The sequence below is a fragment of the Bacillus rossius genome, chromosome 8, assembly GCF_032445375.1.
Source record: "Bacillus rossius redtenbacheri isolate Brsri chromosome 8, Brsri_v3, whole genome shotgun sequence".
Classification (NCBI taxonomy): Eukaryota; Metazoa; Arthropoda; class Insecta; order Phasmatodea; family Bacillidae; genus Bacillus; species Bacillus rossius.
The window spans coordinates 45,970,019-45,997,097 of record NC_086336.1 but is presented as its reverse complement, the minus strand read 5'-3'; the positions used below and the strand labels follow the sequence as shown (position 1 = coordinate 45,997,097).

The following is a 27,079-nucleotide window of genomic DNA, read 5'->3' as shown; positions in this document are numbered from 1 at the left end:
CTACAAACATCATGCAACATTTATGCAAGAAATTTTTCTTTCCAAAATTTGATGTTCCTAAAATAACGGTGCAACGATTATGCGATAAACACGGTACTAACATGAAATTTGAAACAGACTTTTCACAGCTCCACAAAATATCATCTACACATACGCTTAAAACCCCATGTCCATCAAGTTCAATTAACAAAACTGTTTTTGAAAACAATTGGCCTAAAATGACCTAAAACACTTAAGAAAACTGATTAATAAACTGCTATGCCACAGCATGTATGACACTAAATCAAAGTGGTGCAGGTAGCTGCAGTTCACTTACAGGGATAAATGCAGAGTAAAAATAAAAATCCCTTTTCAGTAAACATATATTTGAAAGTAAAAAACATACAAATTTTTTTCTAAAGACGACCAGCAACACTATCTAGTCTTGAACAGATGATTGTCAGGAGTGTCATCTCAACCTGGACAGCTAGCTGGAAACAAAATCAAAGCATTTAGCAAGATTAAAATAACTAAAATTATATACTAGCAGAGAACAAAATGTCAATTTTCAACGTAACAAAGTGATCAACAAAAGGGGGAAAAAAAATAATTAAAATTTAAGTAAGTACACATCACAATAGTTTATAAATGTAACAGAAGGCCTTAGTAACATTTGCAGAGCTGCCAACCATTACGGATTTTCCGTAATTATTACGGATTTTAACCCCGAATTACGGAATTACGGAACATCGCTAGTTTATTACGGAAACGAGGCTTTGTGCTGCATGGTAACGGAAAAATTTACGTTTCTGCTGTGCGTGTTTCGTGAACGCTGTTTGAATACTTCAGTTGGTTGCTCAAATAACGGAACTAGTAAGTGTGCGCATGTACGATGTACTGTCGAAATAAGTAAATTAATTCTCGTGTTTTCAAATAATAATGGGATGGTATTACGTCCGTTGTACGATACAACTAGTACATATCCTCGGACTTATCGTTTGAAGGCTACTTACATCACGATAATTTTTGTACGGTACTTTGGCTAACCTGTGTTGTATTAATTTATTTCTTGAAAGCCATTTTTTTCATCATAGTGTTTTTGTCCGGTTTTTGTCGTGTCTACAGACGTGAAAATTTTTTTATTTTTTTCGATAGTGTTGTGTTCTTCAGTGCCGGTTGTAGAAATGAAGCGTGTGACAGAATAATGTGCATCTGTGGGAAAAAACACGCAAGACTTCAGAACTTTCCACTTAAATATTCAAAAGAATGGCCATGATTGTCGTTTTCAAATGTTTGGAACGCCACGGTTTTGTAATGTATGCGCGTGTGACTTTTCGATTGCACATGGTGAAAGGGATGACTGTAGACGGCATATTGAATCAAAGAAACATGCAGAACATTTTAAAGCCGTGACTAGCAATAAATCTATATTTTCGTTTTTTCGCTACATCTGAAGAAACGAAAGTAACGAACGCAGTTATTGTTTACAAGTCCTTGTGTTTGTCTTGTTTGTTTACATGACATTTCTTATCGAACCAGGATAAAAGAAGCAAATAAAAAGACAGTTGTTTTAAAGTTTAACTTTGAATACATTGAATTGAAGATTCAAAATATCCAGTAAAATTATTAATATTTCTTACATATTCAGATGATTGTATTGTTCAAATAGATTTTTTTATGTATTAATTTGCATTGTATTCATATTTTTCTTTTTCTTTTGCATATTATTGTCGTTGTTTTATCTTGTGAGTGTGTTATAATGCCCCAGGAAAAATTTATCGTGCATGATTTACGCGTACTTTTTTCATATACCTAATTGCCATTACTGATGGGTGTGATTTGAGGTTGGCAGCTCTGCATTTGTATCAGTTCAGATTGGGGCAACAAGCAATCATGCACCTGTGTCTCACCATGAACTGACCGTTTATCTCCTTCCTTTGACGACCACCAACAAAAATATATCACTGGTGGTGCTTTTTTGGAAGGTGACATGTTACAAGCACTATAATTTTGGGAGCTTCACCAACATTTTACAATCATAAAATAAGGTAAGGTCTAAACCACATCACAGAGCAGTCCTTAACCCATTCGTGCACAAATCGGTCTGTCAGCCGTCACATTCCTAAATGACCTTCGTGCACGAGTCTGTCTGACAGACGCCCAAAATCCATAGCATTTTAAAACTTTTTTTTACAAATTTAGTTCCTCGATTTTTCACTAGAATGCGCGTTTACTCTCTTTCCTAAGTATTATTGTTTGCTTTGGTGGTTAAGTCTTATTCTAATCTTTGCTGCAAACAAATATATTTGTTTTTACTCACGCACGTGTTTTTGTGATGACATTTGGTGACACATGACAATGTGTTCAAAACGTAAGCGGATTTTTGATGACATTAGCAATGCGGTGGATGAAAGTGATTCTGATGTTGTGGAAATGTCAGATAATAGTGATAGTGACAGTGAAAGTAGTTATTCTTCATCAGTGAACATTTCAGAATTAGAAGAGAGCGGCCAAGATGACAATCTGTCAAAATCTGACACATCTGCACATATCGGTTCTCACGAATGGTCCAACGAAAAAGGTAATAAAATTATAACTAAAATACCATTTCACAGTAATGTTGGTGTAAAACCAGTGGCCTTACTCACCCACCATTTTCCACCAAACCCTACAAAATTAGACTGTTTTCGGTTAGTGTTTGATCATGATTTGTGGCAGTCAATCTGCACTGAAACCAATGACTATGCCACAGAGTGCATTGCAGTAAAACCAAATTCTAATTGGTTTCCCACCACTTGTGACAAAATACAAGCATACTTCACTTTGTGTGTTATGATGGCACAAGCAAAAAAACCCAGCATTCGTTCATATTGGAGTGGTAAAGGTATGACTCGTACACCAGGCATTCGTGAAGTTATGTCTTTGAAGAGATTTCTGGACATCTCCAGGTATCTTCATTTCCAAAACAACAATGCTCTGAACAAACATGATCGTTTGTGTAAAATAGCACCAGTGCTAGATTTCAGGAAAAAATTTCCTGAGCTAAATTGTCCAGGGGAAAACCTTTCATTGGACGAGTCCCTGATGAAGTTTCGAGGCCGTTTGTGCTTTGTACAATATAACCCTTCAAAGTGAGCTAGGTTTGGAATAAAAATATACAAACTTTGTGACTCAAAAACTGGTTACTGTTTTTCCTTTTCTATTTACACAGGGAAAACAGAAGGCAAACAAGCTACACTAGCCAGTGAAGCTATTGTAATGAAGCTAATGGAACCATATCAAGGGGTTGGTCACACACTGTTTGTCGATAACTGGTACAGTTCGCCAAAACTTTTTGAAGAGTTAAATAATCATGGAACTAATGCTGTTGGCACTGTTAGGCATAACAGAAAAAACATGCCTAAAGATATCTTAATTATGGTTTGATACGTTTATTTAATCAATGCACAGTTCTGTAATACGTGGTTCTTAAAATAAATTTTAATATGTTGTAATCGAAACTATTTTTAACCAGTAATTCTTCTCATGATAATTTTTGTGATTTTGGACTAAATTAATTGGTGTAAAAGGGCAGCAATTGTAGTGAAAAATAAAGTGAGCGAATGGGTTAAAAGTGAAGTCACTGCTTTTATACTATGCACTAAAATACTAAAATGGAAACCCAGCTAAAATAAATCACCACAGTAGTACCGACAAGAATTACTTATATTATTGTATAAACACCTACCCATTTCAGAGAAACCAATTTATCTGCCAAATCATACATCGTAGCACATGTACTGCAAAAGAAATTCAAGCCGTAACAAATATTATGGACAAATAAAGAATTGAAAAAATATGAACATTTAAGAGGCTCAGTGTTACCATCATCACTGTTATCAGGTTGACTGGAGCGGTAGACACATTCATCACTGCCTATTCTCTGACCAAATCACAACCAAAGCAATATTTACCGATGAACAAAACTGAACAAACCCAATGAAATATACATACATAAATGCACTAAATGATAACCAAAAGGAAAAGTAATTGTAAAAACTAACTAAAAAGCAAAGACATCTTTGCATGGAACACGTGCCTATAGTCCTGCATATTATTTCATAAACCTAACCTTTAAAATACTGCTGCAATTAAACAAAATTTTTTATTTTCAGGCTTTACTGCCCTATAGTTAATTATATGGCAAACAATGCATGAGAATGTATTAATCTTATTTTGTTTGAATATTCTTAAAAAAAAAAAAAATAGTTTTTCTGACAGCTCAATATGATATATACAACACCACTCTATATTTGTACACAATAATGATTTAACAGTTATATTAATGAATATAAAATATACAAAGAAAAACAATCCATCAATTATAAGATATTGGAATACAGACAATTTTTTTTGTACAATCCGTGTTTAATCACATAATCGTCACACATTTAAACTAAAATCAAATCAAATTTTGAAAATAGGGGTGAGACATTATTTTATGTAAATTAAATTATTTTTGTTAGAAAAGATGCCGATTGCCGATTATTAAGATCGGCAGCTTTTGGTCATTTGCATGATCGGCTTCATGCATGCCGATCCTTTTTGCCGATTACCGCTTTCTGAAGACAAAAAAATCTCTACATAACACAAAAGCGCCGACATATTTTTTGCTTCAGAACTGTTGCTTGACGTTTTAAAGTAACACTTACGTTACTTACGTGTTTTAATCTGTTCTGCAGAAAAAAAAATTAAGTAAAGTTATTCTTAAAAAACAAACATATTCATGAAAAGTACGTTTGTTAAAAAATAGTAAACAAAAGCACACCAAATTGTTTAATAAGTCATGCATAGGGGTCTGTTCTTTTCGCGATCAAACGACGATAAACGCGAAATCGCCATAACACAGCGTTTTTACACGAAATTTAGTATTAAAACGCAAAATCGCAGTGTTTTTTAGCGAAATTTAAAAACTGGGTAAAATACTGTCTCGTCACTGATAAACAAACACCGCAACATGGCCGCCACTGAACATTAGTCATAAATGCACTAAAGCAAACAAAAGCTTACACACGCTCACGTTATAATGTTAAACTCAAAAATATACTGTAAAAATACGTACAACTACAGCGTTTATTTTCCTTTCCGGCATAATGTTTGGATAGATAAGACAAACAGGCGAAGTTTTAAGGCCTACGTACACAGCTCGGGGCATTGACGTCACCTTGGAACAGCGACACCTGATAAATACAAAAGCACGCAGATGATTGGGCGAACAGTGGCGGTGTTTGGAACAGCCTTACGTGAGTGGCCATACCACGTCAGTCGGGGGGCGCTGGCGTATAGTTGGAACAGCGTCTTAATATCAAGCAGAAAGCATTTTAAATCGCGCCAAAAAGCGGAAAAATGTAAACAAACATTCATTTTCGAATGGTGTGACGATGATTAGTTGGTTAACAGTGTGTTATAAATTTTGTTAAAGGGATTAATAGATTTTCAGATTAGTTTATGGGAACAACTAATAATCAGTGTCTAAATCAAAAGTTTGTCATATAAATATATGTAACCTATTTGTTTAGGGTATTCAGTAATGAGTAGTTTCAAGTAAAATTATTTAACTTAAGTAATTTGGAGCACATTCATTTTCGAATTGTGTGACGATTTTTTAGTTGGTCAACAGTGTGTTATAGACTTTGTTAAAGGGGTTAATAGATTTCCAGATTAGTTTATGGGAACAACTAGAAATCAGTGTCTAAATCAAAAGTTTCTCATATAAATATATGTAACCTATTTGTTTAGGGTATTCAGTAATGAGTAGTTTCAAGTAAAATTATTTAACTTAAGTAATTCGGAGCATATTTTACAACCAACTTAAAAAAGCACTAATCGGTCAAAAAAATCGGCATGATCGGTACATTTCTGGCATCGGCATGATCGGCAAATGTGGTGATCGGCTCACCCCTAGTATTAAACTAATATTAAAACTTATAGAACATAATGTAAGATTATCATAGTGTAAAAAAAATTAATGAATATTTTTAAAAATTACATAGTAAATGTCACAACCTGCAGTTTTACCATTTTGTCTTTATGTAATGTCATGTTTCAGCATTTAATGGCAATTGATACCAATAGTGTAGAAATATAAAAATATTTAGAATACACATAAAGGATTACATTTGTCTTTATCAAATTACACCGGCACACAAAATAAATTAAGTAGAATGTGCATTTGACCGGACCTACCTACAGGTACGTATTTTGGTCAGCTGAATCCGAATTCGAGGTCAGTTAGACCCCTACACCCTCGAAATTTCGAGAAAACTTTGAAAAACCGCAAAAATGATGAAAATCGGCAGTTTTAATGATAAAAAAATGTTTTGGAACTACAGTAAGCGTGATTTTCATGTATTTCAATCCGCTGAATATGAATCTAAACTTTGAGACCACGAGCCGTTTTAAATGTAAAAAAATCACACAAATCCTCCAAAATTCCGAAAAAAATCATTTCTTTCTATCTTTCTTTTTATGTCTTGTGTTTTTCACAGATTTCAAGTTATTTGATATATATACATTATAGAGTATTTACTTTAGGTATTAAATCACGTTCAATCAATTTTTTTCTGTTATGAATGGTAATTTTTACAATTTTTTCCAGCTATAAAGGCTGAATAGACTAAAAAAATTAAGATGCGAATTGAAGACATCAAAAGATAAAATTTTTTATCTGAATTGGACCAGAAGAAGTTTTATAGCATGAAACCTATATTTTTTCACATTTAAAATGGCTCGTGGACTCAATAAACTTTCGATTCATATTCAGCGGATCGAAATACATGAAAATCACGCTTAGTTTAGTTCCAAAACATTTTTTTATCATTAAAACTGCCCATTTTCATCATTTTTACGGTTTTTTGAAGTTTTCTCGAAATTTCGAGGGTGTAGGGGTCAAACTGACCTCGAATTCGGATCCAGCGGACCAAAATACGTACCCGTAGGTAGGTCCGGTCAAATGCACATTCTACTTAATTATTTTGTGTGCCGGTGTTATTATTTATTGTATGACTTATTTAATATGCGTCACAAGGTTTAGAGTCCTGTCCGTGGACATGAATGAAACTTTTTAAAAAAGCCACTAGAATGCGCCATTGTTCAACAGTTATTGAATGTAGTACACAAGAGCAGCCATCTTGTGCACAGGAACAAACGTATGTTATGTCTTGTTACAATATGGTATATTCTACATTTGTTTATGATTGATGTTACTCATGAAAAGGTTTCTATTGTACACATTGTATTCTTAACCTCAAATATCTTCTCTGTACTGCAAAATATTGACAAATTCATCCTGTCCGTGGACATTGCATGTCCACACATGATTATATTATTTGCTTTGTAGTTTCTAGCATATTTAGCTTACATAACCTATTTTTCGATATCATAAGCTCAGTGACACACTAAATAGTCTGGTTAAGTTATATTTTCCAACTGACGTAAAGTGTTATAAAACTGATTTATAACATTGAGCCACTGATTGAAAGCGCTAAGCGTGAATACAACTTGCAACACATCAAGACAATAACAATCAAGCAACTTCGGAAATACCCTGATTTTTGAGTATTTCAGATTCTCGAACCACAGACTGGCGGGAGTTTACTGTATTTTTTAAACAAAAACAATAGAAGCCTAAGTCACTCAGTGCATTGTTTCACCCTTGTTTGATAAGGCATTATTCATTATTGCTGCAACTTTAAAAACAGTTTTCTTATTTTCAGTGAATTGTGAAAAATTGTAAAAAAGAAACTATCAAACAAGCAACTAGATAAACGAAGAGACAAAGAAACTAAGCATGCGACATGCTAGAGAAAAGTTAAAGAATGACCCAGAAAAGCTTTGAGATTTAAAGGAAAAAGATGCTGAAAGGAAAAGAGCTACAAGAAAAAAATTACAGACATGAATGATAGGGAGAAAAGAAAGATGCGGAAGGAATGACGTGAAAGGGCCAAAAAATGTAGAGAAAAATAATGGAACTAGAGTTGATTACAGTACGTATACCTCACATCCCACAAAAACCACATACACCAGAGCTTGTACCTTCCTCTTCAAGGGTACAAGCTGGAAAAATAAGGATGAGAAACAATATGAAAATACTCAAAGAACAAATGACAAAACTTAAAAAGAAAATGAAGAATTGAAGAAAAAAGCAAGTATAAAAAAAAGTATTACAGACACTAGAAAGGAAGATACACCGAAGAAAGAAGTACGGAAATTACTTAAAGGACAGAGTGAGTCCGAAAGTTAGAAGAACCATTGAGTTTTGCTGTGTTAAGTAAACAACTAAGAATTTTTTTTAAACAAATACACTTGGTAGCCAAGAAAAACATGTTAGTAAGAATGATTACAGGAAAAATAATCAAGAAATACAGATTCCTTCACTGTATTGGTCCACTGACCTCTCAAAGGATAGTGAAAAATACACTAGCAATACACAAGGCAAATAAAATTAAGCAAGCAGAAAATGATGTTGCCAGTTTCTTGGAAAGAGATAAAAACAGCATGATGTGCAGTGGAAAGAGACAATTACAAGACAAAAACAGAAGAAGCAAAAGCGGCTGCTCTGCGATTCATTAAAAAATCTCCATAAAAAGTATAAAGCAAGCAACCCAGAATGGAAACATGCAAGTTACACTACGTTTTGTCGCTCACGTCCATTCTGGATTATAGCGCCAGATTGCACGAGCAGACAAACTTGCCTGTGCAAACTTTGAACTCATGGTAAAAAAATTTAATACTCTTCGGATGATTGCAGAAAAATCATCCAATTAAATTCTTGCAAGGATTACATGTGAAGAAAAACTGGAGGAAAAATGTTTGGAAAAAACATGTTCTACCTGCAGACTATAATGTACAGTGGAATACATTTGATGATGAAGTAACATTATCAGTGGGTCACCAAAAAAGTAGAAGTTGTCACAAAAGCTAAAATTTGCCAGTGCCAGAAAACTGTAAAAGAGGTTATCAGTACTAAGAGGAAAATGGTGTCAGATTTTGAGAATCTGCTCGACAAGTTTAGGCAGCATACAGCTAACAAACCACCAGCACAGAATCACAAGTGACAAAGAATTCTTTGTCTGCTGATGAAGTCCTCTTGCATGTAGACTTTTCAGAAAATTACAACTGTAAATATTCTACAGAAGTTCAGCCGGTTCACTTTGGTGGCTCTCGAAATCAAGTGACACTTCACACAGTGGTAATGTACTTTAAATCACAAACAGATAGCTGTGTACAAATTCCTTTAAATAGGCATTTAATTCAATCATATCCTTTTGTCATTTCTGTATTATGCTGTCATGTCCGTGTAGCATGTTGTCATGTCCGTGGACAAGGAATTTTATCAAATGTTAAAAAAAATAAATAAATACAGAACTATATGATCTTGACCAATATTATAAATCAATTACTAAATGTAATATCTCTTCTACAACTATTTATGAAAAGGTTTAAAAGAAATTTTTCAGAAATATTCTTATGCTATGAAATTTAAGTTTTTTTGATAATGAGTAATGACCCATCTGCGATCCGAATGCGAGCCCGAACGAACGCTTAACTATCGTCGTCGTACACATCACGAAAGAGTGCAGGCCATCAAAATGTAGTTAACTTGGCACACGATAGAGAGCGCGCTTTGCATGAAATCGGGGAGATATCGATATTCGACTACGTGTGCACACACTATACGGGAAGCAACATAACCAAACACGAATGGTTCCAACCAGCGCTGGCTACACCTTTATAAGAGGTATACCATGGCGACAAACAGATAAAGGTTATAACATTTAAAAACGTCTTTAAAAGAAAATTTACACAACAGACAACTCCGTAGTTCCATTTCCAAATTTCAATGCCCTAAAATATAGGTGCGACAAGAGGGTAACTCACGCAGCAAATTAAGGTTTTAAAAATCTAAGAAATGTTTAAACACTAAATTTGGCAAGTATAGTGCTGGTGTGGTATGAAGTTACAGACTGGCATCAGCTTCCAGAATATGCAGTTTCAAGAGAAATCTCACAACGTATTTTAGGACGAACACATGCTGCTGCAAATCATATTGGGCATTTAACAAAGCCTTTGTTATAAGATGTGCAACTTGACTGCAAAAGTTTTGATAGATTACAATATTTATATTTTAAGTCATCAATATTAATATTTTTAACATAAAAAAGCAATATTGTGCATCAGAAATTAAGTGAAATATATTTCTATTATAAACTTTCTGAACATATCCTTAAAACTTCACTGAGATGTGACAATTATAGTCCTTTCAGGGTGATATTAGAGGCTTTACTGCACAAGGCTCAGAGAGACCAATCATCAGAGTTCAGACTGGGGCGGTATACCCTCATCACTGCCTCCACTGTGGCCACGCAATGCCTGACCAACATGTGTAATTCTCTCCCAAAACAGAAAAAATACAATAGCGAGAAACCAAATAATTTTTTTTAAGCCCTTGGGAATAACTTGCTTGTGAGTTGAAAAACTAAGCTGTGCCTACGAACCGAATCACTTATGCCATTTTGTTTTCGAGGACTGTTTTCGGCCAAAAACTACTCCGTGCCTAGTCACTTACTGGTGAACCTCCATAACAGACCTAGGAATGTGACGTGAAAACAATTGCCGGCGATTAGTTGTAGGAGAGGGGGGGGGGGGGGGGGGGGAGGGGGAAGTTTGTCACACTACACAGTTCCAGTTTCTGGCATCATGTGCTGGAATGTTGGAATACAGAAGGAAAGGTGAGAATGGTTATCAGTGTTATTTTTTTTCATGGCCCTGCTAAATTTGCCCATCCAAAAATTTTAAAGTTTGTGAATTTACAGCAGAATTATAGCTACTAAAAAATTTATTTACTTCTACTGATTGGGATGAAATTTAAAGCATTAAACCCTAGACAAAATATATGCTGTGTAATAATTTTTTTTGATAAGCTATCCTTGTAACTTAATCTTTAAATTCAGATTTTTGATGGTTCCCAAGAATATATATATATATATAAAAAAAAGGGTGGATGAGTGATGACCCCCCTAGTGTATAAGCAAACATACTTCTAAATAGCAGACAGTGTGGTGAGCCGAGCCAGGGCTTCAAGTGATGTAATGCAGTGTGATTAATAGAATTGAATATTTTTCCTGCCAATGGAAAACTAAAACTAACCTTAAATGTCTTGTCTGAATTTCAGAATCCAAATTTAATTTTACACAAATCAGATGCCAGTATAATATTTATATAAAAAATGCAGGCTGTGAACAACCGTTCACAAAATATAGCCTAAAGCAAAACCAAATGGAAGTCTCAAAAAAACAAGTGGGCACTGATAACCTTTGCTGAAAAACAAAAAAGTCTTCAACGAACATTATTCAAAACCAAGAGATCTGAATTGCAATAATCCAGTCATAACAGAAGCTAACAAAAAGTATAGCATGACTAAGCGCATGTGATGGTTGGCTATCGGCAGAAAGATATGCCCTTATCTGTTGCAGATGGGAGATGGGTCAAACACAGAAGGGGGGTGTACAACACCATGTGCAATCAAAGACACACCAAGAGAAAAGCAGCATATTAAAGAATCTAACAGATTTCCCTGAAATTTTTTTTTACAATTCACCCAAACTTTTGAGGGCCTTAAAATTTTTTTTTTAAATATTTTGTGCTATCAAGCAAAAATCTATGAGATTTTGTGACTTCCCAGTTTTCTAAACCTGTACCAACCCAGAAAACATGAAAGCACTATAACCATCAATTAATATCCGGCAAAAATAATTAACCAATCTAATTTTAAATGTTAGTTTTTATTTCTCCTTGGGCACCATTTTATTGAACGTTAGATATTCCCCCCAAAATGAAAAAAAATCTGTTAAGTAAATGTCACACTGCTACAGAAAATATACCAAACAGTATGGTTGAACACTCCAAGTTAAATAATTGGTAATGCAAATAAATATAATGCAAAAGAACTGGATAATAAATTGAAACTGCCCAGATGCTTGCAAGAACACAAAGGGTTGACTATCAGCATGCTTACCTGGTCCAGTCCAGAATCAACTGATGACCCGACCCATACCCTCATCACCTGGAAACAAACAGCACCATGATAAACAGTGGACCCTAACACACACAAATCACGTTAAACTAAGCACTACAGACAAACCTCATTAACATGAACATGCTTAATGTGACATTCCTGTTTCATGATGGCCACTCAGTCACCAAAAATATTCCCTGATTTTTCCCTGATTAAAGTTCAAAACTTCCCTGATATTTACAATTACAAAAAAACATACCTTCGATGAAAAAATATAATATTATAGAAAGAGATTACTCATATTTTAGCACCCTGCTGTATTTTCTTCATTATATACATACGGAAGTTCGTTAATAACAAATACATTTTAAATATGTCACTTTACATTATATCGTCCCGTTCAATGACCTGCAGTCTGTTTTGTTTTATGTAATGGGGTATCTCAGTGGTGAGCGCTCAATCATTTTTTCACGCAACTTTTGATAACGGTTCTTTAATTCATTTTTGAAGTGTAACATTTCTAGTTGTGAAATATTCTTAGTCTTAGTACTCTCAACAAGGGATAACAGTAAGTGCAAATTTTACCTTGTATTTGATTTAAAAATGAAACTAATGGATAAATCTTCACTGCATCACAATCAGTACTCCCATCTGTAGCTAAAGCAAATGGTCCACTTACTAAAGATTCAACAGTTTCAATTTAGTTTCACCAGCCATATACTCCACTAAGGCAGATGTTTTTGCTCTCGCACAGCTGTATTTCTGTGCAATTTTTGAGTCCAGAAACATAGCTCTATACAAATTACCCGAATGATCGGCTACTGCTATCGGTAAATTGTGTTCTACCAAAAAACTTGTAAACAATAACTCTGCGTTTGTTACTTTAGTTTCTTCACATGTAGCGAAAAACGACGATATAGATTTATTGCTCGTCACGGCTTTAAAATGTTCTGCATGTTTCTTTGATTCAATATGCCGTCCTCAGTCATCCCTTCCACCATGCGCAATCGAAAAGTCACACGTGCATACATTACAAAAAGCGTGGCGTTCCAAAACATTTGAAGATGACAAGCATGGCCATTCTTTTAAATAGTTTGGTCGAAAGTTCTGAAGAATAACGTTCTTTTTTTTGCCCCAGATACACAATGTTCTGTCACACGCTTCATTTCTACAACCGGCACTGAAGAACACAACACTATCGAACATAAAAAGGTTTCACGTCTGTACACACGACAAAAACACTGATGAAAAAAATGGCTTTCAAGAAAGTAAATAACACAAGACAGGTTAGCCAAAGTTCCGTACAAAAAATATTGTGCTGTAAGTAGCTAACAAACGAAAAGACCGAGAATATGTACTAGTTGTATCGTACAACAGACGTAATACCATACCATTTCTATTACAAAACACAAGAATTAATCTACTTATTTCGACAGTACATGCGCACATTTATCAGTTCCATTATCTGCGCAACCACGTGATGTATTCGAACTGCGTTCACGAAACACGCACACCAGAAACTGAATTTTTTCCCATTACCCAGCAGCACAAAGCCTCATTTCCGTAATAAACCAGCGATGTTCCGTAACATTGTGTTAAATCCGTAATGGTTGGCAGCTCTGTGGAAATATACATGACACAAAAAATTCCCTGACATTTCCCGATCAACGTGATTTCCCTGATAAATCCCGGTGAGTGGCCACCCTGTGTTTATGCAAAGTACTTTCAGTCCCAAAAATTGGAAGTATGCTTTTCTATGTTGTTCAGTATCTTTAATACAAAATACAGTGAATATGAATAATTAAGTTGTTTTGATCCATGAAGTCACTGTTACACATTAGTTGATGGTTAAAAAGAATTTCACTACTAAGTTTAAAATTTTGTCACCACCAAGTAGACAAACATTTCTCCAAAGATGTATGTAACATACAGGGCAAAATGGTTGAAATACATGAGTGGCGATGTTAGTAAATTAACTAAAAAAGATGCTACTCTATAATTTAAATTAGCAGTCAAACTTCGGTATTTTATTGTGTTAACATAGGTATGAGGTAACCTGAATTTTGAGTGTTGAAGACTGAGATTTTAAACAACTTGTTACCAAACAAGACACTGGCTGAATAGCACTATGGAGGGAAATTAATAAGAGTGCTTCGCTGTGCTGTAACCAAAGTGGCAAAACTAAATTTCCTCCCCTTGTTGGAAAATTCCAAAAGCCAAATTTGTTTTAAGAATATCAGCTGTCTTCCATGTGACTATGAAATCAACTAAGTTGCTTCGGTACCATCTAAATTTTCCCAAAATGGTTAATTAAACTTGAAAGACAAATGGCTAGTAAAAACAGGAAATTTTTATTACTGCTGCTAGACGGTGTGCCACTCTCTTCTTAGAGACTTAAGCTTTTGCACGTGACATTGATGTACCTCCCAGCCAACAAGTTTCCTGCACATTTATTTGATCAGTGATACAAGCATGCTTAGAAAAATAAATAAGCTTAAAAAAAGAGTTTTAGGTTTAAACCAGGTTTTTTATTACATTAGTTATTTTTGTTCTCAGCAAATTCAAATAAAAGCCATATATCCTGCTTTCTTCCACTCATTTGGAACCAGAAAAGTTATATAAAAAAACTGAAGTCAAGCAAATCTGCATATCTTACTGGGTGTTTTAGCAAATATCTTACATTGCAGCATATCCGCAAAATAAAAACAAAATTACAACCATACAATTTTCCAACACTAGACGTTCCTGAATTTACCATGAAAACAGCATTGATAAATTCCCACTAGTTCCAAATAAATCTCAGGTTTTAGCCCACAATTTCAATATCTTTGCATTGCTGCTGCCTGCCATTAATTGTTTATCCATATCTGTGTGTTTATTATAGAGAACTTGTTTTATAATAAAGTAGTTAATATGATGGCACATTGCAGGGAGATAATGTTTATACTTTCGGTTTGTTGGTTGTTTATCCAAACATTGAATCAAGAAAGTTTTTTTACAATATTTCATTTAACAATTTTTTTGGCTACATTAGCGACGTAACAAATACTATCAATTTATGTGAACGGTTGATTAGGCCAGGATAGCTACTTCTTAAATTAGTAATTCCCAAGCAATCATTAAAAGTATTTAATATTAATATAATAATATTAAAAGTATTTAATATATCTATACTAACCCCACCAACAGTCCACAATGTTCTCAAGTATTCTTTCTTAATGTAGCTAGTCTTACCTAATCAACCATTCACAATATTTAAAGTTCTTCAAAACACAGTTAACAATAGCAGAGACAATGCACACATTGAAATGTGAGCTAGAAAATAGGATCCCACAGAAATGGGATCTACATCAGTCAGGAATTTGCCACACAATAGGACCTTGTCAAACTAACAATTTATTTAATTCCTCTTTTTTACACCTATGACTACAATTTACTAATTAATTTAATAGTAGTATTTATCTAGGTATAATTCACAACTTGCCACACAATAGGACCTTGTCAAACTAACAATTTATTTAATTCCTCTTTTTTACACCTATGACTACAATTTACTAATTAATTTAATAGTAGTATTTATCTAGGTATAATTCACAACTTATTCAGATAATTTGAATAAGATCTTGATTAGTATAATTATTACTTCCTTTATCACAAGAAACAATGCACAAAGAATTTCATTAGAAGTTATGACATTCTATTTAAAAATGGCTTCAGGAAAGCTGGTATTAGTTACATCAAAGTTCAGGCTCAAGAAAAGGATTAAAACAGGGAAGAATGGGACCTACTTGATCATTACAATTTCAGGAGTTATCAGTAAGAAGTATGTTAACATCAAATATTGATGTTGATACTGACACTTCTTGCCCTTGACAAATGTTATTATGGGATAAATGTGTATAAAAAATGATGCAAACTAGAACAGAAATTTTTTCCAACTGAAGGCTTGAACAGAAAATGTGGTTATTACGTAATGTGTTAACTTTGTATGAAAGTATTTTAAAATTTATGTTTGTATCATGGGTTCTTCTGTAGGTGATGCAATTAATTTTTTTACAGTTTTTACTAAGTAGAATGCATTTAATTAAGTCAGCTTACATTAGTAACAGTGTATAAAATTTTCTTTATGGCTGTAATGATAGGCATTAGAAGTTACATTTTTTGTCATAATTGCCAAATAGTTTGGTTAACAATAGCTAGGGCCATGAAGATTTCACGAAAAGATCCCGAGAGTAGCTGGAAGTTAAAACACTAGCATCGTCTGTGTTTCGTGATTGGGTGAGTTACTTTAAGGTGCATGTCAATAATTGTTACAACAACCAATCACACTAATTCAGTGCGTAAGCAAACTCGTCCTTAGTGGCTCGTGCAAACAAGGCAACTACTTCTCTCGCAGACGGCCTCCAACCACAAGGAAGAAACCTCTGGTGTGGGTATACCTTGTTGCAGTCTAGTAGGCATTCATATTTTTTCGCGAAAATTTCCTGCCCCTAATAATAGCTTTGTCATTACAAAGTGCCAAAATTATTCAGGTTTGAAATAATGAGGTTTGACATTTTTCAGATTTTAATTACATCAATGATATTCAGCCATATGCTTGTCTTAAATCATCATTTCACATTTAATTGCAACTGTCCAGTTGCTAGCAATAACACAAAACAGGCATCAGTGTATTTACCTAGTTGAGCCCTGAAGCGATCTACGACCTGATGCATACCCTCACCACCTGCAAATAGCACCACAATCAGCAATGAACCGCCAACATCACACAAATCACATTAAACTAAACATTACTATAGTTTTCAGATTGAAAATTCTTCAATGGTATTCAGCCATATGCTTGTCTTAAAATCATCACTTTAGCCCCCTCCCCTTCTGACTGGACGACTCACTGTTTCCAGAAGAATTTTTAAATGTTTGTGGCACTATTTGAATATGAATGACAGTGACACTGAAAATATCTGCAGGATGCCGTGACAAAAATATTCTTAAGATGTAAAACATCTACATATCTAATGAATAGAAACATCTCAAATAAATTGCTTGCCTGCCTGAAGAGCCTGATCTTGATCCATCATTGAACTACAAAGATATCAATGACACTTAAGAAATTTGTTTGTGATTACTCTTTAACTACCAAATTGTTTGTACAATGTATTCCTTAGTATAATTCAATCCTTTTCATTCATGTTTAACTAAGTATTGAATACACAATAGTGTTGTGTGATTATTCTGAATTCCATTATTTAGTTTTGAAGTTACTATTGTTGTAAAACAATTATAAGTTCTTCTAAATTAAAGCATTTGTATATAGTATGTAAAAAATTATATTAAACACTTACCATTTAAGATTTTTCATCAGATATGACATAGAAGTTAACTTGTATAAATTATAAAGAGTTACTACAATTTATTAGTTGAAATTGAATGTGGTTCTATGTTTTTCGATATTTTTGAATCATTATTTACTATAAAAAACTCTCCCCCCTCAAAAGTCACCTGAACTAACACTATTACCTCAACTAAAAATCTCCAGTCACAATTAACTGCATATAAATGAACCATATAGTGTAATTACAATCACATTAGTATGATCACAACTAATCACCTCAATGTGCTTAAATATGCCAATTTTGAAACTTATGTTAAAAACAAAACTTATTTGCTAAGGACAGTGTTGACCAATAAAAAAACAAATATATATTTCAATTACTAAGCACAGAACAAATCATTGTACACTAAGTATCAGTCTTTACTGCCTCTCAGACAAATGCCTCGTTATTCATCATTGCTTTTAAGAAAGCGGTAGAATGTTTATCATCACAGGGACAGTTCAAACTTAGGTCCAACGTTTAAGTTTCTATGGTTTATTTTAGAAAGAAAAAATTTGAATGTAAACAAATCTAGAGAAATCTTATAAACTAAAAAACAGGATGGCTACAAATACACAATTTATAAATTCAAGGACATTCCAGTAACACCTCCAGCTCATCAATGAATTATAAATTAGTTTACAAACAATAGACCCACTTTGGCAAGTTATGTACATAAAAAATTAAAACTGTGAGGATGGTTGGTTAGGTTAAGTTATCTACATTGTACAATGGTAATTCCTAACTTAAAATTTCAAACACATGGACAGCATTTTAATGTACCTTCCTTAGCCATCAAGACTATTCCAGTGTGTTAGGAAAGTCTGTAACCTAACGTAACCAAACTTCCACACTTTATAGTGAAGCCAACCTATCTGCAACTCACAATCACAGTAATTGTAATATGTAACCTAACTTTAGCACTCATCAAAATTGTATTACTGGTAAACTACTTGCATGGAAATATATGTAATTTTTAATTATTCTTAGAAAAAAGCCTTCAGTATAACCTTACAACTCATTAGTATGCTTTGCAGGATCTCAAAATAATTCAGCACTATTCTATTTTGCATTACATACTGTATCTGCAAACACCCAAATTTCCACTCAAGACCCCATGTCCATCTTGCCAACAAGGTGTTATTACTAATGGCATGAGGAAGTACTGAGTGCCACATTTAATTAACTTAAAAAGTGGCCAGCTCCCCCCCTTCCAAAATAGCTCATAACTTTATATTAAAAACCTAAAAATTTAAAGACTATCGCATACACAATTTTACAGTACATATGACTACACTAATTAGGACTCAATGAGCATGGTACAGAAATTACAAATGCCTTCCGTATTTCTACCCCCTTAATTTATTACCCCCGGCAGCTATCGGTCTATCAACAATTTGTCATGGATACAATAATTGACACATCAAGCAAGTTAAAGCTATTCTTCTGTCGGTTTTTTTCAAAAAAACATTCCATATTTTATTATTTTGGAAGTCATTTATGCCAAATTACATAAGTGTTTTAAAAAAGTGGTATATAAAATTATAGATTTTCTATAAACTACTCACCATGGGCCCACGTGGTTTTGAGTCAGTTGTTCAGTCCTGAAAAGAAAAGACATATTTGCAAAGCACAGAAGAAAGCATTATGTACAATGTCAAGTACATATGTTACTGAATCTCAGACAAATGCCTCATTATTCATCATTGCTTTCAAGAAAGCGGTAGAATGTTTTATCATCACAAGGAAAATGAAAACTTAGGTTTGACGATAACTTTCTTTCCTAATTAAGTGAAGAAACCTTTCTATCAGAGTTCGACATACAGTTTAAAGAAAGTTACAGCAGACTTCTTGAACATCTTACTATTATATTAAATATTTAAGTGAGCATCATTGTCGCACCAAGTCTTGCATTAAATTCATTTTATTCTTAATCACCATTATTTAAGGGCTATAAAAGTTGAGGCTATGAATAATTTATGAACACAAATTTCCAAGTCATGCTATAAAATAAATGCAAGAGTGGTGTTAAAAATTTACAAAAATGGCTATTCATGGGTGCTACAAACTTTAAATACCAAAATATCTCTACATTTTCAGGTTTTCCAGACGATTCCACAGAGATGCTTTAGTGTTGGTTTTTTTTCTTCCTGAAGGAAAAGTAGGTAGCATATGCCATTAAATGTCATTATAATCTTAAAAAACACCTATCAAAACAAATATACACATACTAAACTATCAAAAGAAAACTAGCAGCATACTTCACATGCATATGATTTTACTTGGTATAACAAATTTAAATGAATGCTGGAGAAATATTTTTAAATATGCCTATTTTAGTAACATTTTCCATCATTCTCTAAAGGGCACTGCGATAGTTAAGTAGTTTACCTTTAACAAACCGTAACATTGTAGGAATCTAAACAGTTGGGCTGGCCAAATTAAAAATATCTTTAAATAATTAGGACAGTAATCAGCAAGAACGTATCTATTAATATGCAAAAGGCAAGTTACCAAAATTACAGGAAAGAAATTGATAGGTGTTGCATTTCCGACTGGCCCAGCAAGGCAATCTCAAACTTAACACTTGAAACTACAGTGTGCAGTTTGGTGCTGAATAATGACACTGAAATTTTAATGGTTCAATGATTTCTAGGTTAATTTTGTGAATTGGAAACAAAATTTCTACACAAATGATTTCATTCTAAATAAAAAAATAAAAACCAACAGCCCAAAATTCTTCAAACACAAGCGTAAGTGATTGATAGCAGAAATTTACTATCAATACTAAAAAAAAAAAAAAACCCAGTCCCGTAGTCACTTAAGGTAATGCAGAGAACGAGACTGTCTTGCATGAAAAAGCACACAAACTCTTACAAAGGCTTATGCTGCAACTTTCCGAAAATATTATAATATGGAAAAAAAAATATCTGGAAATAGCACAGCCATGAAAATCTTCTCACCTACACTCTAGATTTGTGAGCCACCGACCAGCACTTCACATGGCAACATTAAAAACATGACTTGTCAGACAAAACATACACAGTAATCTCTGAATTACTTACCATGAAAAATTATCTTCACTTTTGAATTCAACCGTACATCTGCAATCCAGCTTTCGTCCAATGGTAATAATTACTGCCCCCTCCAGGGAGTTTCCTACAAGTCCTAGGCAAATAACTCAACACTTTCCCCCTCAGGCCCATTCCACCACTAACCTGTCCTTACCAGGTATGAGTGCTTCCCTCTATGTTCACCTCCACTCAGCCTGTATAACCTACCACCCAAATGTCCTTAACCCCATTTCCCCTCTAGAAACACGCGGAGTACACCTTTGCCTTCACCCTTCTTCCCACTCCCTTAGAACCTCCCCCAAAGCAACCCTATTGTCCTCCCCTTTATACCACACTCTGGACCTGTTTCCCACATCCCAGGTTAGAGGTGGGTTGTTGCAGCAATTTTTGGTATCTGTTCCAACTCGTATGCCCGCCTAATACAGCCAGTATCAATCAGTACAACATTCACTGCAGTTCGTCCTGGCCGTGTATTACCTACCACGTTCATTGTTGCGGGCTGTCATGCTTTGTAGTTAGTATCTTTAGGCATGGATAAGTGCAGGAAAAAGACTTAATTTGTGTGGAATTTTTTCACGGAAAATAATGAGTTTGCTAAGTGTAATCTGTGTAAACAAAAACTGAGTTATAAATCATCGACTAATCTGAAGAAACATTTGAAACGTAAACATCCAACTGTACAGTTACCTGATCAGAATCAAGATAGTTTTAACATCACTATCACTGTCCAGAAGTAGGAGTGATGATCGACACTCTTACAACTACCCACATTTCAAGAGAGTAGTCCTAGAGAAGTTTGCTACAGTTGCTACCTCTGTTCCTTGTGAACGATTGTTCTCAAAAACTGGAATTATTGTGTCTGATCGACGTTCCCGAACAGTAAGCGAGAAAATCAAGAAACTTGTTTTTCTAAATGCCAATAAGAAATATTGTAAATAGTGACTGAACTTGACTTATTGTGTCTGACCGATGTTCCCTAACATCAAACATGTAAGTTAAGAAAATAATGCAATACTTATTTGTTAAATAGTTACTGAACTTGCAAAGTGTGTTTTTTTATCGACATTGGCACTGCTACCCGCCTGATGTAACTCAAATTTCTATTGATAGTCAGTATGCTCACTAATGTACCTATGTTTTTTAATTTTTATTTTTTGTTAAAACCATAATCTTTTAATGTATGAAAACACTAATTACTAATTTGTTTGAAATAATAAAGTCCATATGTTGATTACATCTGTTTACTAGGGTCAATTGAGAATTTATTTGCATATTCATAGCAGTTAGGTGCACAAATATAAATATTATATATTTTATTAATATACCTTTTAATATTAAAATTTCATTAGTTTTATTATTGAACGAGACAGTGTTTTAGCTTTGCCCCTTCGATAGTAGATCCACATACCTATCACCTAAGGATGATGGATCTACAACCAATGTCCTTGGTCTTGTATTGCTATTAACGTACTAGCTAGTCTTCAGTCTTCGCAAGAAGCACGCAGTGTGCACTGAGCGTACTTTGACATGGGACAATAAACAAAATGACTTAATTTCGCTCTGCACCTTTCCTTCAACGCCTTCCCCTGCGCTTCCTTCCCTAAATTCTTTTCCTTCAACCCTTATTCGTCGTGCACTCCCTCCCCGTTCACAAGCTCCGCCCAAGTGAGTCTTCTGCGCACATTGGCTGTGGTGTTCTAGGCAAATTCTAAACTGATACTGAACTACGTGAATAGTGTACTCGTTTGCACTACTTGATACAGGTGTGCAGTGTATCAGTAACAAAGTAGCAGATTGATACTCTGCAACCCACCTCTATCCCAGGTCACCTCCAGGTACTTTTCTCTGCCTCCTGTCCCTTCTAACCAACTTGGTAGTTTCCTAAGGAAGTCAACAAACCAGTTCTCCCCCCCCCCCGGGATTGACTAATTAACCACCAAACCTTCTCCAGTCTTGCCAAAAGCCTCATAGGAAATTACAAATATTGCACCTGTTTAACCGAAGCCATCGCTTTCTAGTCACCTATTTCAGCCATCTGAAGCCCACATGAGCATCCCTTCCTAAATCCACGTTGCCTGTCACCCATCAATGCATTATCCTTCACACACGGAACATCAAGCTGACCAGCCTGTAGCATGACAGATTCACCATATTCCCTCCACCTGTGGAGCCAGCTGCTCAGGCCTGCAAAGAAAAAGGATCACATATTTGCTAAGCTCAGAACTAAGCATTACGTATATAACATTCAGTACATGTCACTGCCTCAGACAAATTCATTTTCTTCAGGACTTAAGAATACGGTAAAGTAGACATCACAGGACAGTGTAAACTACATTATGGCAAACTGCTCTTTCAAGTAGAAATAAGTAAATGTTTTCCAGCAAATTACAATGTAAGAGTGCTTACTGTGCAACTAAACAGGGTTCAAACTTTCTTCAGCAATCTCTACATCCAGTCCAATTCCTTGAATTTTCTGTCCCACCTGGCTAAACCCCATGTTATGTGATCCAGTTTCATAATATACATTACCAAAAACACTAACTAAATAGCATGCATATCTGACAATTTTTTTCCCTGCACAAAAACACAGCAGTTACCATTTCCACCAAGCACTACAAATGCCAATCCAAAAAGTAAAATAATTTCCTATATTAGTAGCTTCTGCATAAGACATACCAAATGTTACATTTCAGTACCACCAACAATTTATGTGGCTTTGTAGAGTCAAGAGTGCAAAATTGTGAGATTTTAGTTGCATGCAAAAGTTTTATAGTTAAGTGCTGTATTGATGTAGATACACCATCATGTTAAATTTTTAATCGAAAGTCCATAACTTTAGGAAAGTTCTTATGTATCAGCTCATCGTTACCATTGGCCAAAGGCTCCAAAAAAAATAAAAATAATCATTTGTGAAATACACAATTAAAACAACACTTTGGGGGCTTTGAGAGGCCCTGGGACAATCTGTATGATGGTTCACAAAGTAAATTTAATTTTTATTTATACTTAACATGTATGTAGGTCACCTTGTAACTGCTCTAACGTTATGACTACAGTAGAACCCCGATTTAACGAAGTGCTACGGTTACCGAAAATGTTTACTCTAAATCGATGTTTCGTTAAATCCGATTTACCGATTTTCAATGACCCCCGCACTCATAATCGCGTACCTACGTTTCCATATCGTAGACAGGGTCGACGCTGATATCTTGTGCTGCCGTGCTATCTCAGACTTCGTCAACATTCCATCTTCAAAGTTTTTGATCTCGCTCGTACGGCCCCCGGTTCGTACGTACACCTCGGTCGTACATACAGATTTTTAGAAACCGTGAAAAATGAGGCATAAAAAAAAGTTTAAAAATATGTAAAGTGTAAGAAATACGTTAAAGTTTATTAAAATACAGTCGCAACCTGCAGCGTTTATAACAAAAACAAGCTACATACACATTGCGTCACAGTAAAAAATTTAAAAAAAAAGGCCGCAAATTGATGGAAATTTACCGTCCATAGCGCGCGGTACGCGGAGAAAGGTCATTGTACTCGGTCAGCTGCTATTACGGCGCGGCGTAGCCGCCGGCTGACTCTTTGTTCGCTGAGCTGCGCAGCACTTATAAAAAACGTATTCCAAAAACTAAACACCGCGCACAAAGCTCTTACTAAGAATAATAGAGCTGTAGCAAACCGTATGTATTCGGTACTGAGTAACGGGTAAGCCATCTAGTAACGAGTAACGAAGCGTTACACACGGCTGCATCTCGTTACTCGCATTTTTCGTATGTTTTACGCATGCGCGCGCATATTCGATGAATTTGCGTTACAAAGAACGATGTTTGTTTATTAAGTAAAGTATAATTTGGAAATTCGTCGTCAAAGTTTTTTACTGTTTATTAAAGGTTTTGTGTGTGTAGACAAAGTTTGAGATTGGAACAGAAACAACGTAAGAAAGTATTGTTTACAAATTAGAAATATGTATGTTTTTGTTTTTTATTATCGCGTATTTTCACGTTTTTTTGTTATTATCTTAAAAGAGATAATATAAAAAAGCCGCATTAATGAGATTTAATTGTTTCTTGGTTAACAAAAACTGTTAATTATCAAATATTGTTAATTGTTTATATTCTATTTATTATTATTTACGCGACGTCATAATGTACGCGTACGCAATACGACTCGATTCGTTGCTGCAACATAACATAGCTTTTTAATGCGGTTTCAGAAGTAACGAGTAACGTAACGATTCGATAGTAACGAGTACTAATTGTTATAGTAACGAATACATACGGGTACGCTTTTTTTCGTTACTTTTACACATCTAGAGAATAATGATAATGGCGTATTGGTGTGACGTGGTCACAAGTTGAAAAAACCTGGAGGATGGGAAAGGGAATATTTGGAAACGTGTGATTATTGGCTAGCACTGTTACTATGCGGGCGTGTTTGGAAGATAACGTGGTGAGTCAAGCCAGTCATTGAAGGGGGAGGGGGATGTGGACAAAGAAACCCTTCATGACGTCATGTGTCGCGGACAGTCTATCTATCCAGGCGCGCGCAATGGCACGCCCGCAGCTTTTAAGCAATTTGAACAATTTTTTTTTAATTTTTTCGTATTTGGACAGATGATGCAAAGGCACATATTAATATATAGTACCTCCATTCTATTACTGACACCACAGAGTGTATTTTTTAATAAGATTCCATTACTATTTACTTGAATTTTTTGGAAATCTATATTATTATTTTAATAAATTGGTGATTTTTGTTGGTTCCTGAAAACCTTTACGTTAAATCGCTGTTTTCGTTAAATCCGTGTTCGCAAAATCGGGGTTCTACTGTATATATTAAAATATATTATATATATATTAAAACTTGGTTGGAAATTGCAGTATTTGCATGGAATGACTTAGGCTGTTGTCCCAAGCTCTCTGTCCCGGGCGGCCAGATAGAGCTAAGTTCAGCTCAGCGGTATTAAAATTATTTTTTTAAAACCTTTAAATCTTCCCACATTTTCAATGGCTGCACGAACCCTGTTATATTGGGTAATTTTTACTAGAGCATGCACTAAAAAATGGAGAGTACTCTAAATATATATCTATGTAAACAACTACCAATTAAAATTGTGGTTACAAACTAAAGCAAAATTTAAAATTTACCCCAAACAAAGACCAAATGTGTAAATTGTGCTTTTAGATGAAAGTAGTATACAAATAAGAATTTCCTAAATTAGAATCTTTTGTCTTTGAAAAGTTGGCATTCCAGTGAAAACAGACCTAACCTTTTATAATATAATATGGGGGTTGAATCTGTTACACAACAATAGCACCAGAAGACAATGAATAAAAAAATTATTCAGTTTTAGCTTTTTCAAAAAACAGTACAACCATCAAAATGGCGGAAGCAGGTTCAGTATACAAAGCTATTGGCTCAGGGAGGGCAAGTATGAAATCATGGGACTCATATAAACGAGTATCCAAATTGCATTTCATCACTGCCAATTAGCTTCACTACAGACCAGACAGTATTCACTAATATCTCCACAGCTTTGCAGTATTTCTCTGGAGTAAATGTTTTAAGGCACTAACACTATGATAAATGAAGTTGAATTCTATTTCTCTCTAGCTACAAATAAACATAACTGGAGATTTATGCATGTCCAGTAATAAATATATTTTGCTCTGGAGCCAACTTTATTAATACCATATTAATAAGTGACAAATTTTCTGCCAAGGAAATGTTCCTGGACACACATTAATTGAAAACTAAGAAAAAGGTTTTTTTTTTGCCAAGTTTTCAAAACTTAGTTTTGCTATATAAATCAAAGATTCACTAACACTATTTGCTCAACAAGACATACTATAATCTTCACTAGTAAAAACTAATCACAATGCTCTGCAAGCATGTTTTTATATACCAACACAATCTACAATACCAAAAAACAATTTGTTTTATTCCATTGACGTGCGACTAAAATTTACGTCGTATTTAATGCATAATTAACAGAACAGAGTACCGAAATTAATCCCGCTTGGAAACACAACGTACTATTCACACCATTTCGCATCCTCTACAAATCATAACTTTAATATTCTCAGAAATCTAAGGTCGTGAGTTTTTCATCAGAATATAAATATATATAAAATTCCAAAACCTAACTAAGAACCTCTAGAGAACCACAAGATCAGTTAGTAAATAGTAGGGCGGCAAAAACAAGAAAGTCGCGGCTAATTTAATTCCAAGGAAAAGTCATAAAATCGAACGTTACAATTCAATATAAACCACATTCACTCGGGGAATATCTTAACTCGGCTTATATTAAACGCAAACCAAGCCAAAGTTAGCATGCTCTCAGGCGGCTGCCGGTAAATGTTACTACACACGTGTCAGCATTCTAATTTTCATCAACCAAAACTTTTCACGTAACAGATTTGCAAAAACGCAGTTAACAACATTAATTACATATTAAAGTCAAAACCAGTGTACTTACTGTATTACAGCACCGCCCAAAGATGTTGCTGTTGAAATCAGATAAAGTTCAATCTAGCAGCACCAAACTACCGCCATTACAACCACGCTCCGAGACTTGCCAAAAGGAAATGAAAGAG

At 34.6% G+C, this 27,079-nt stretch overlaps 1 long non-coding RNA gene and 1 other non-coding gene across 2 annotated transcripts; both read right to left on the bottom strand.

The window, feature by feature from the left end:
- Nucleotides 1-348: 348 nt before the first annotated feature.
- LOC134534849 (uncharacterized) lies at nt 349-27,079 on the bottom strand. The gene is made up of 6 exons (XR_010075546.1): nt 26,962-27,079; nt 20,472-22,664; nt 18,975-19,010; nt 16,713-16,760; nt 12,035-12,082; nt 349-470 (listed from the first exon to the last, which is right to left on the bottom strand). It is a non-coding gene; the product is annotated as an uncharacterized LOC134534849 (long non-coding RNA).
- LOC134535592 (small nucleolar RNA SNORD31) lies at nt 10,308-10,371 on the bottom strand. The gene has a single exon (XR_010075657.1). It is a non-coding gene; the product is annotated as a small nucleolar RNA SNORD31 (small nucleolar RNA).